Genomic DNA, 11598 nt, shown 5'->3' on the forward strand with positions numbered 1-11598 from the left:
GATGACCTTGAAATTCTAAAGCACTTGTTTTTGTCCTTAGTGCTGGGATTACAGCCCTGCCCCCCACGATATCTGCTTTAGGCTAAAGAATCTGAAACTACAGCGACGCCGGATTGAGCCAGTTGCTGAGAGTTGGAGAGGAGGCCAGCTTCAAAGCATTTCTGATAATCTACCCACACAGATTACAGAAGGAAAATCCTGAGTCTCCCAGTTTCCAGCTGTTTTGTGGCTGGGGATATATAATACAGTGCTAGAATACTTGCAGGCTCAAGACCTCAGATTGGATCCCCAACACCTCAAAATTGTCAGAATTTTCAAATTTCGCTTATCTGTACCCTCTTTTTAAAAGGTGCCTAACAGTGTAAGCTTCAACACAATAAACTGTGCTGGAGGGCTGGAGAGATGGCTCAGTGGTTAAGAGCACCGACTGCTCTTCCAGAGGTCCTGAGTTCAAATCCCAGCAACCACATGGTGGCTCACAACCATCTGTAATGGGATCTGATGTCCCCTTCTGGTGTGTCTGAAGACAGCTACAGTGTACTCATATACAAAATAAATAAATAAATCTTTAAAATAAATAAATAAATAAATAAATAAATAAACTGTGCTGGAGAGATGGCCCACAGTTAATATTTGCTGTGAAACAATAAAGTCTGGAGTTTGAATCCCACCACACCTATAATCTAGACCCTAAGCAGGACAAAGACAAGAAGTTAACTGGAGGGGCTCCCTGACTACCAGCCTAGTCCAAAAACTAGAGCTACAGTTTCAGAGAGAGACCCTGCCTCCAAAACTTACATCAGGGTGCAACAGAGGATATCTTCTCTCCTCAAGCCTCTGTGCAGCGCATGGCCAGCCTCACATCATTTCCACACAGGGGTGCACAGGCACAAACCCTGGTTTATCCCTATCAGGAGGGAGTAAAAGGATTCTAGTAAAAGGTAATGAGTGAGGGTTAATAGCCTAAAGGGTTCAGCACCTGAGAAACTCCCTTCTGGTAGTCAGGAGCAAGAAGGCTCCAGACCAGGGATCAACATGACTGAACTTCCGACAGAGATGCCAACATAGAACGACCCCACCAAGATGCAGGAGTATGGGAAAGCAGAAAAGTCTTCCCAGCCAAAAGTTCCCTCCGCTGCCCTACAAAATCCCAAATCCCCAGAGCCCCGACACACTCTCCTCTCCCAGGGAGGAAAATCTGTCCTTCAGTTATTTTGATTAAGATATGATTCTGACCCTGTAAGGGGTTAGTCTTCCCTTTTATTTCCACGTCACCTCGATCCATCCTGGCCTAACACTAAGAGTCATTGGCATAAAATGGTGGCAATGAGGAAGGCTTTCCACCAAAGAAAAAGGCCAAGGTAGAGGAAAAAACTAGCAATACATTATCTAGTGTGGTTTCAACAGTAAGGGTGTTTTTTTTTTTTTTTCAATCTCTCTGTGTGCCGTGGTCCGCATGTAGAGATCAGAGGATGACTGTGGGTTCCAGGGACTGAACTCAGGCGTGAGGCTCAGTGGCACCTGCAGAGTCTTCTGACCAACTGTTACAGCGCCTGGCCCATAGTAAGTGTGGTATTGCTAGAGGACAGATCCAGTAAGAGCAATCACCCAAAAAGCTAACGTCAAGCAAGCAAAGCCCTTTCCCGTTTCTTGGAAGGAGGAGTCTCTCTGAATCTATCCCTGCCCCTGGAGACTTTTTCATTCTCTAGTAGACAAAATGGTACCACCTTTAAATTTGCCAATTACCGGAAGTTCTCACATTTGAACTAAAGACAATAACCAGATGCTACTACTGGACAGGGTAATAGGGTTTTATAAATGGATACAAGAAAAGCCTTTAAAAAATAAATGAGTCTTCTTCGGGAAAACACCAAATGGCAGATGACGCGGGTGCAGCGGGAGGGCCCAGAGGTCTCAGGGGTCCAGGATTAGGAGGCAACGGCAGCTTCCGCGGAGGATTCAGCAGAGGCCTTAGGGGCCAAGGTCGTGGCCCTGGCCATGGCCGTGGACGAGGCCGCAGGGCTCGAGGAAGTAAAGCTGAAGACAAGGAGTGGATCCCGTTCACCAAGCTGGGCCACCTGGTTAAGGACATGAAGATCAAGTCCTTGGAGGAGATCTACCTGTTCTCCCTGCCCATTAAGGGGTCTGAGATTATTGACTTTTTCCTGGGTGCATCCCTAAAGAATGAGGTTCTGAAAACCATGCCAGTGCAGAAGCAGACTCGGGCTGGCCAGTGGACCAGGTTCAAGGCTTTTGTCTCTATTGGGGACTAAAATGACCACGTTGGTCTTGGTGTTAAGTGTTCCAAGGAGGTAGCCACTGCCATCCGAGGGGCCATCATCATGGCCAAGCTTTCGATCGTCCCATTGCGGAGAGGCTACTGGGGGAACAAGATTGGCAAACCCCACACTGTGCCATGCAAGGTGACGGGCCGATGTGGCTCCGTGCTGGTGCGTCTCTTCTCTGCCCCCAGAGGCACTGGCATTGTCTCTGCTCCTGTGCCCAAGAAGCTACTGATGATGGCCGTATAGATGACTGCTACACTTTAGCCAGGGGCTGCACTGCCACCCTGGGCAACTTTGCCAAGGCCACCTTTGACGCTATCTCCAAGATCTACAGCTACCTGACCCCTGACCTCTGGAAAGAGACTGTGTTCACCAAGTCTCCTTATCAGGAATTCACTGACCATCTGTGAAAATCCACACCAGAGTCTCTGTTCAGAGGACCCAGGCTCCAGCTGTGGCTACCACATAAGGGTTTTTATACAAGAAAAATAAATGAATTAAGTCTGAAAAAATAAAAAAAAAAAAATGAGTGAGCTAGGGAGAGTGGCCCCCTCCTGTAATACCAGCAGTTACAAGGCTGAGGCAATAGGAGGAGATCAAGACTAACCTCAGCTACATAGTTAATTGACAGCCTGGACTACATGAGACCTTGAGGAGAAAGAGCAGTACATCCAAAAGCCAAAAGGAGCAGGGCATAGGTGTGGATGCCTGTCATCCCACACTCAATAGGAAGAGGCCGACGGACCAGGCCAGCTCCAGAATAACAGGATGAATTCAAGGCCAACTCGGATGACAGAAAACTATAGCCATAAATAAGTAAATAAGTGTAAAAATAATCTGAATGTCTAATAATGACTGAGTGGGAGTTTTTGTTGTTGTTTAGTAAGTATTGGGAGTTGACCAAAGGGCTTTTCACAGTAAATGAATTTTTTGACTGATACATGTGTGTATATACATATGTGTATATATATGTGTGTATCTGTGTATGTAAATATATATATATACATACACGTGTAAATATGTGTATATTTTTTTAAAACATACTTTTTTTAAAAAGATTTACTTACTTATTAGATATGAGTACACTGTAGCTGTCTTCAGACACACCAGAAGAGGTCATCAGATCTCATTACAGATGGTTGTGAGCCACCATGTGGTTGCTGGGATTTGAACTCAGGACCTCTGGAAGAGCAGTCAGTGCTCTTAACCGCTGAGCCATCTCTCCAGCCATACAGTGTATAAATAAATAAATAAATAAATAAATAAATAAATAAATAAATAAATAAATCTTTAAAAAAAAAAAAGCACTAACTGCTGTTCCAGAGGTCCTGAGTTCAATTCCCAGCAACCACATGGTGGCTCACAACCATTTGTGATGTGATCCTGGCGCCCTCTTGTGGCATACAGGCATATATGCAGGCAAAACACTATACATAATAAATAAAATTAAAAAAAAAATAAATGAAACTAAGTCAGGTGTGATAGCACACAGATCTTTTATCCCAGCACTCAAGTACAGAGTCAGATAGATCTCTGAGAATTCAAGTCCAGCTAGGTCTACATAGCGAGACCCTGTGCCAAAACAAGCAAAAAAAGAGTGAATGAAACTAATACTAGCAACACATACATGGATGAGCATTGAAACATGACAAAGGAAAGAAGCCGAACTCCACTGGGGGAATTGTGCATGACTCCAATCTGTGACAAACCCAGAATGGGTTTACTGTGTATCACAATTTCCAGAGGAAATTACTTTGTATCACAATTTCCAGAGGAGGAAGTCAGTGTGGATGCTATGTATCTATTCATCCAGCTATCTGAAAAGCTAAGCAGTCATGGCCAACACTCATAATTCTGAAACTTAGAAAGAGAAAGCAGCAGGATCAGAACTTCAGTCTCAGCCACGCCAAAAACTCAAGGTCAGAGAATCTGTCTTGATTTTTTTTTCTTGGTTCTTTTTTTCGGAGCTGGGGACCGAACCCAGGGCCTTGCCCTTCCTAGGCAAGCGCTCTACCACTGAGCTAAATCCCCAACCCCCTGTCTTGATTTTGTTGTTTGTTTGTATATTGTTTACTCGGGGGAGCAGGATTGTAATGGGAAAGCCTGCCTGACTTGGAAGTCCCAATGTAGACCAGGCTGGGCCTGAACTCACAGATCTGTGTGCCTCTGCCCCACAAGTGCTGAGTTCATAGGCAGATTGGCAGACACCGCCATTCCTGTGAGACCTTGTAAAAACAAACAAAAAAGATCCTTTGGGCCCAAGAGTTCTGTGCTAGCCAGGTTGACACAGCAAAAAACACCTCAAAAAATAAAATTGGCTAACCTTTTTTAAGGTTAGCAATGATCGTCCTTCCTCTGATGTTTGTCCTGGCTGTAAGAGGAGATGCAGAGGCCCTATGACTGTATTGGTTTGACTTGTGACAGAGACCTGTCTCATCTGAGTTATCAAGTACTGGGCAGAGTCCAGGCTGCCTAGCCCAAAGTGACCCAACAACCTGAAAGATTTACTGATTTCTCCTGGTAGCAGAGATGTTTAATTCCGGCCCTTGGGAAGCAGAGGCAAGAAGGCCTTTTTGTGATTTCAAGGCCAGCCTGGTCTATAGGGTAAGTTCCAGTCCAATTAATCAAATCTATGGAGTAACCCTTGTTTAAATTAAAGAAGAGGAGAAGAAGCTGAGACTCTCTATCTGCCTTCTCTTGGAAGCCTTCTTCCAACCTTTGGCTAAACACTAAAAAATTGTAAAAATAAAATAAAATTATATATATATATATATATATATATATATATATATATATATATATATCACAGCTTTGTACCCAACATGCCCTGTTGGCCCTACTACTATTTTCCATCCAGAATGTCACAGCCCAAGCTGGACATAGTGGTGCACATCTTTAATCCCAGCACTCAGGAAGAGCTCTGTGAGTTCGAGGCATCCAGGTCTACAAATTGAGGACAGCTAGGGCTTAAAAAAAAAAACAAAACAGAACAAAAAAGCCCACAGCCCTATCTTTTTAACAATTTGTCTTTCTCAACTAAAATATATCAGTCACAGAGTCCTGCTAAAAATAGTTTCCTGGATCATCAAACTTATAGCTCAAGAGGCTATTCTGGGATATTTAAATACACAAAGTCAAAAGGGTTATTTGAGAATTGCAAAGAATCTGAATGGCAGGGTTCCCAGAGTCTCAGTGGCACAGCACAGCCGTGGAGTTTCCAGGACATGTGGTGCTGGGGGCTCTGTGTGCAAACTCATCTCAGCGCACAGGTTCTCATACAGCAAGCATCCTGGACATTTTAGAAACAGGAAGTTAGCTAGTGTTTTTCTCTGGTACAGATTAGTTCTGGCTAAACTTAGTTCTAAGCAATCAAAAACAGTGTTCGTTTTATTTTTAAATACATCATCAGATACCCACCGAGAGACTAAAAGTCCTCAGTCAGTTGAGAACTCATAATCCCCACCCACGGAGTGGTCACTGGAATCCTTGGCCTCCTGCCAATCACTAGTGTCCTGAGGAAGCTCCATGCTTGAGTCATGCTATCCGTCTGGCCTCCCCCACCTCACCAAGAGTGGAACAATGGGCCTCAGTCAAAGCAGCTCCCTGTTCTTAAATTCCAGAACCCCAAACTGAATGCGGTAGCCCACACCTGTAACCCAGCACCTTGAGAGGCTAAGAAAGAGAGGGAGTCTGAGGGCAACCCAGGCTCCATGGGAAATTCCAGTCCAGTCAGGGACATACAAGAAGATTCTGCTAAATAACAAAGACAGAGCCGGCTGAGAAAAGGTGGTTGAGCAGAGTTTGGTCCCCAGTTGTTTTCTCTGCAGCAGTTTCTCGCTATGCTTTTCTGATATAAACACTGGGCGGGGATATGGTTCAGTTGCTACAGTGCTTGCCAAGCATGCACAAACCCCTGAGCCCTATGCCCAAGCACGACATAAACTGACCTGGTGTTGCATTCATAAGCTTACCACAGGGACATCCTCCACTACAGAGCTTGAGGCGAACCTGTGTTACATAGAACACACCACCACCAAAAATAACAACAAACCCTAGGGTTCCATTCCATCCCATACCGGTGATATCCTCATTGCTCAACTCACACTGTCCACTTCCTCAGCAGCACTATGTATCACTGAGTTCTTCCCCAAAGCCACTCACGCTTGCCCTTATTCAGGAAGCCTCTCCTATACATCTGCTCTGAAGTGTCATTAGGTGCCTCAGTCCTTTGCCTCTTCGTGATCCTAAAATGCTAGGTGAACTTTGCACAGACTTCTACTGGCCTTATAAGTTGATAGGATCCAATTTAACGCTAAGCCCTTTGATCACCAATAATTTTCCTGGCGTGACTCATAGTCTCTTTATCCATCCTCGCCTCAACCAGCCCCAGGCTGGGCCTCCTTCCATCTCCAGCAGCTGACATTCCAACTCTGCACCTGAGTCCTGTCTGTTGGACTTGTCGGCTGACAGCAGAAGTTGTCCACTCCACCTCCCCCCAACCCCAGCAGCGGTCACTCTCTAATTTCCGCAATTGAAAGTTTCTGGGCCATTTTTTAATTTTGATGTTCAGACTAATCAGTACTCAGCATATCCTGGGCAGGTTTCCCTCTGGCCAAACCACGGTCCTCTTATCTCAGGAGGCGACACTCTTTGGTTTTTGATTAAGTAACAGTGATTTTTAAGGCCTTGTGACCCTTATAATAGATTGACTCCCAGAATTCTTCACAAAGTGTAAGCGAGGGGCCTAAGGGTGTTGTTGTTCAGCGATAGAACATTTACCCAGCATGTAGGAGGACCCAGGTCTAATCAGAAAGAGAGAGAGACACACACACACACACACACAGAGAGAGAGAGAGAGAGAGAGAGAGAGAGAGAGAGAGAGAGAGAGAGAATCAGAGCTGTGGACAAGCAGCAAGTTCATGTGGCTCTCTGCCCAGACATTGCTTCACAACCAAAGGGCGACCATTTATTTTCTTGTTGTCATCTAGTTAACGTGCAAATGCAGTGTGAGTTCAAACTCTAAATATATCCCAGATGCTTACAGTTTGACACTTGGACAGCAGCAATGCACACCTAACTTGGTCTCTAAGGAATGGCACAGAAATCCAGTTGTAGCGAAAGGCGGGGGCTGAAACACCGGGCGTGGGATGAGGAGCTGAGCTCCGTGGGAGCATCAGGAGTCTTCCTTCAAAGGCAACGCCTCAAACAAAAACCTAACAGCATCCAAAAGCAGCTTCCACCTCAGAGAGACTGCAAAGTGAAAAGCGCAAGAGCACCTGTGTTCTTGAAATGCTTTGAAAAATAAGTAAACTCAAGAACTATTTAGCAAAGACAGAGTAATAGAGTCGTTTTTCTTCAGAAACAGGTAACTGACACTGGATGTGGAAGCATAGATCTGGGATCCCAGAATTTGGGACTGTGGAGGCTGGAGGATGGGAAGTTCAAGATCATCCCCAGCTTTATAGCAAGTTCAAAGCCAGCCAGTAAAACTCATACACACACACACACACACACACACACACACACAGAGAGAGAGAGAGAGAGAGAGAGAGAGAGAGAGAGAGAGAGAGAGAGAGAGAATTGTCTTTTAGAAATATTTTGTAGGGGCTGGGGATTTAGCTCAGTGGTAGAGCGCTTACCTAAGAAGCGCAAGGCCCTGGGTTCGGTCCCCAGCTCCGAAAAAAAGAACCAAAAAAAAAAAAAAAAAAAAGAAAGAAAAAGAAAAAGAAATATTTTGTAGTCCACTAAACATGGATATTTATTTATGCCATTTCTGTCCATGTCAAAAGTTTATTTGGGAGCAGGGGAAGGCTGGAGGGATGGCTCCGTGGTGAAGAGCACTTGCTGCTCTTCCAGACAACCTGAGTTCAGTTTTCATGCACCCCTCCCTCCACTTTGATGACAAGCATATGTAACTACACTTCCAAGAGGTTCAGCAACTCTCTTTTGGTCTCCATGGGCTCCTGTGTACATGGGGCACACATACACATAGACATACACACAAATAAAACATTTTAAGTACCTATTTTTTTTTAATCCTGAAAGTGTCATAGTTCAGTTGTCAACTTGACAAAAAAACCAAGAGTCACTTGGGACAAAGGAACCCCAAGAGAATAATTGCTCAGATCAGATTAGGTAGGCTGTGACATTTTCATAAGAGCTGATTGAGGTAGAAGGGGGCCCAGCTTAGCGTAGGTGATTCCATGGCTGGGCATATGGAAGGAAGATGCTTTCTATACATGATGTCGACACTTGAACACATCCAGAGGAAGGCTTTACCAATTCTGGAGCCTGACCCAGAGAAGATGTTGCTAACTAACAATGGGTCTGAGGCACTGGGACCTTTAACAGAGCCGTATCCATGTCGATATGCATTCACTGAGGACAGTGATGGCTCCGTGGGTAAAGGTACTTGACACCTAGCTTGACAATTTGAATTGAATTTTGAGACCTACATGATGGAAAGAGAAAACTAACTCCAACAAGCTGTCCTTTCACTGCCCTGCATTCCTATGTGTGCGCATGCACTCATGCACAGACACACACACACACTCACACACACACACACACACACACACACACACACACACGAGGGCATACACATATTTAAAAATGCAAAAGTAATTTTTCTAGGAGTAATTATTGGAGTCATCCAGTTCACCCAAGGGAGTAGGTAGACAGACCTTAAACATTTGCTCCATCATCAAGACTCCATATACCCTGTGCTCACTAAGAGTGGATCCCCAACTTTGAATAAAGAAGTAGAGGAATTCCAGGCTGTTTGTTTCTATAACAAGGTTGTTTTTGTCAGGGTTACTACCACTGTGGTAAAAAAGCAAACCTTCACGGGTATGTCGCCCTGGCTGTCCCGAGTTTTGATATGTAGACCAGACAGGCCTCGGACTGTCAGAGACATGCCTACCTCTGTCTCTGGGTGCTAGGATAAAAGGGGTACGCCTTCATGCCCGGCTTAGCCTGCTTTCTTACAGAACCCAGACTAGCCAGCCCAAAGGTGGCCCCACCCACGTTAACCACTAAATAAATTGCTCCGCAGGCTTGCCTACAGCCCAATCTCATGGAGACAAAAGCCTCACTTCTAAGGCCTCACTGGGTTGCAGTTTTCTATGTACCTCAGGCTTAGAGCTTGTAATAGTGGGATTACGGATGTGCACTGCCCACACCCAGCCTTCCGTTCTAATTATCTCTCTTTAATGAATAGTGATCATAAGGAGGGTAGAAGAAAACCTTTGAGAGAAGGTTGTCTCCTATCCCTTGGGCTCTGGGGATCAAACAAAAGTCATTAAGGTGGGCAGCCAGAGCCATCTCACCAGCTCTCTTTATGTAATACTTTCTATGCAGCCCAGGCTGACTACAAACTCACCATTCTCCTGCAAAAACCTAATGGATGTTAGGATTAGAGCTATAGATCACCGATGCAACCAATCAGAAGCTTTGGGATCAATTGCTTGTTTTGTTTCAAGGCTGGGTTACTCTGTGTAGTCCTGACTGTCACAGAACTCACTCTGTAGACCAGGCTGGCCTTGAATTTACAGAGATCCACCTGCGGCAGCCTCCAGAGTACTAGGATTAAAGCATCACGCTGGCTAATGGTTTCTTTACAAATAAACTTGCACCACCATCACCACCACACACACTTGTGTTCCTACTCTTTCCCCAACCCCACCCCCTGCCACGGCCCCCTTTCTCCTCATCCTGTGCATTGGCATCTCCTTGGCTCTAAATGTGCAGGACCAGCTCTAAATAAGCATGGAAATTGAAGACCTGTGGTTTTTGTTTTCCTGGAAGAGGGTCTCACTCTGTTGCTGCTCTGGATGGCCTGGAACTTGATATATCAAATGCAAAAAATGTAAATCTTTGCCCCACCCCCAGAACAAGTGAGTTCCAGTGAGAGAGTCTGACTCATCAGCTTAGATGAGTCCAGTGTAACTGGGGGTAGGGGGTGAGCTACATGCAGTTATGTCATCAAAAGCTAGAAAAAAGGGGTTGGGGATTTAGTTCAGTGGTAGAGCGCTTACCTAGCAAGCGCAAGGCCCTGGGTTCAGTCCTCAGCTCTGGAGGGAAAAAAAAAAAAGCTAGAAAAAAAAATCCCAAAATGTGTGACAGTTACTTTTTTTTTTTTTTTTTGGTTCTTTTTTTCTTTTTTTCGGAGCTGGGGACCGAACCCAGGGCCTTGTGCTTCTTAGGCAAGCGCTCTACCACTGAGCTAAATCCCCAGCCCCGACAGTTACTTTAAGAAGAGAAAGGGTGGGGCTGGAGAGATGGCTCAGCGGTTAAGAGCACCCGACTGCTCTTCCAGAGGTCCTGAGTTCAATTCCCAGCAACCACATGGTGGCTCACAACCATCTGTAAAGAGATCCGATGCCCTCTCCTGGTGTGTCTGAAGACAGCTACAGTGTACTTATATATAATAAATGAATAAATAAATCTTTAAAAAAAAAAAAAGAAGAGAAAGGGTGTGCACAGGTTTCCAGCTAGCTAAGGAATCTAGGCAGGCCTGGGCAGGCTTTGAAATAAGCCTGGGATAGGATGGAGACTTTCCTAAGGTCCCAGGGAGTGTCAGAGGTGATGAGTACAGGATGAGTTCAGGCTGAGGCACAGGAAGGAGTAGAGAAGACTTCATCCGAGAGGAAGGAAAGAAGGACATTGAGACTCAGAAGCAGGGAGTAGGGGATGGCCTCTGCCTTGAGACAACCTTTCTCTACAGCCTACAAATAGAAACCATGAGGTGCTAGGATTTGTGAGAACAGCAAAGTAGGATCTAGCTTCATATCTGGGTGAGACATAGGACAGAAACCGACGCCTAGGGGAATCGGTCAATGGAAATCCTGGGGTGAGGGTGGGGCAGAGGCCCTAAGCTCAGTCACTGCCAACAAAACTAGGTTTTTCTGTTGACAAGGGTCTCCAGTTTTCATGCTTCTCTCTTCCTCCCTTCCTCTCTCCCCACCTCCACCCTCCCCCTACAGGTTCTGACATAGTCCAGGCTGGCCTTAAACTCAAAACCAACAACAGCCTTGAACTGATGATTGTTCTACCTCTCCCCTCTAAATTCTGGGTCACGGTCCTATGCCTCCAAGCTCAGAAAAAGAAGAAGAGGAAGAGGAGGAGGAGAAAGATTTGCTTTGTAATGTTTTAAAATAATAAATGAAAAAACGAACCTTTAAAAACTAGGCATGGTGGCAAATCTTCAGCTATGTGCTGAATTTAGGGCTAGCCTAGAATACATAATGTCCTGTCTCAAAAATAATAATAATAACAACAACAACAAAGCCAGGGCTTAATTTTAAGGTTCATT

General features: G+C 45.1%; 1 pseudogene; it reads left to right on the plus strand.

Annotated features, from left to right (window-relative positions):
- Positions 1-1805: 1805 nt before the first annotated feature.
- On the plus strand, positions 1806-2814 carry Rps2-ps16 (ribosomal protein S2, pseudogene 16; annotated as a pseudogene).
- The last annotated feature ends 8784 nt before the right edge of the window (positions 2815-11598 follow it).

The sequence above is a fragment of the Rattus norvegicus genome, chromosome 10, assembly GCF_021556685.1.
Source record: "Rattus norvegicus strain SHRSP/BbbUtx chromosome 10, alternate assembly SHRSP_T2T, whole genome shotgun sequence".
Lineage (NCBI taxonomy): Eukaryota > Metazoa > Chordata > Mammalia > Rodentia > Muridae > Rattus > Rattus norvegicus.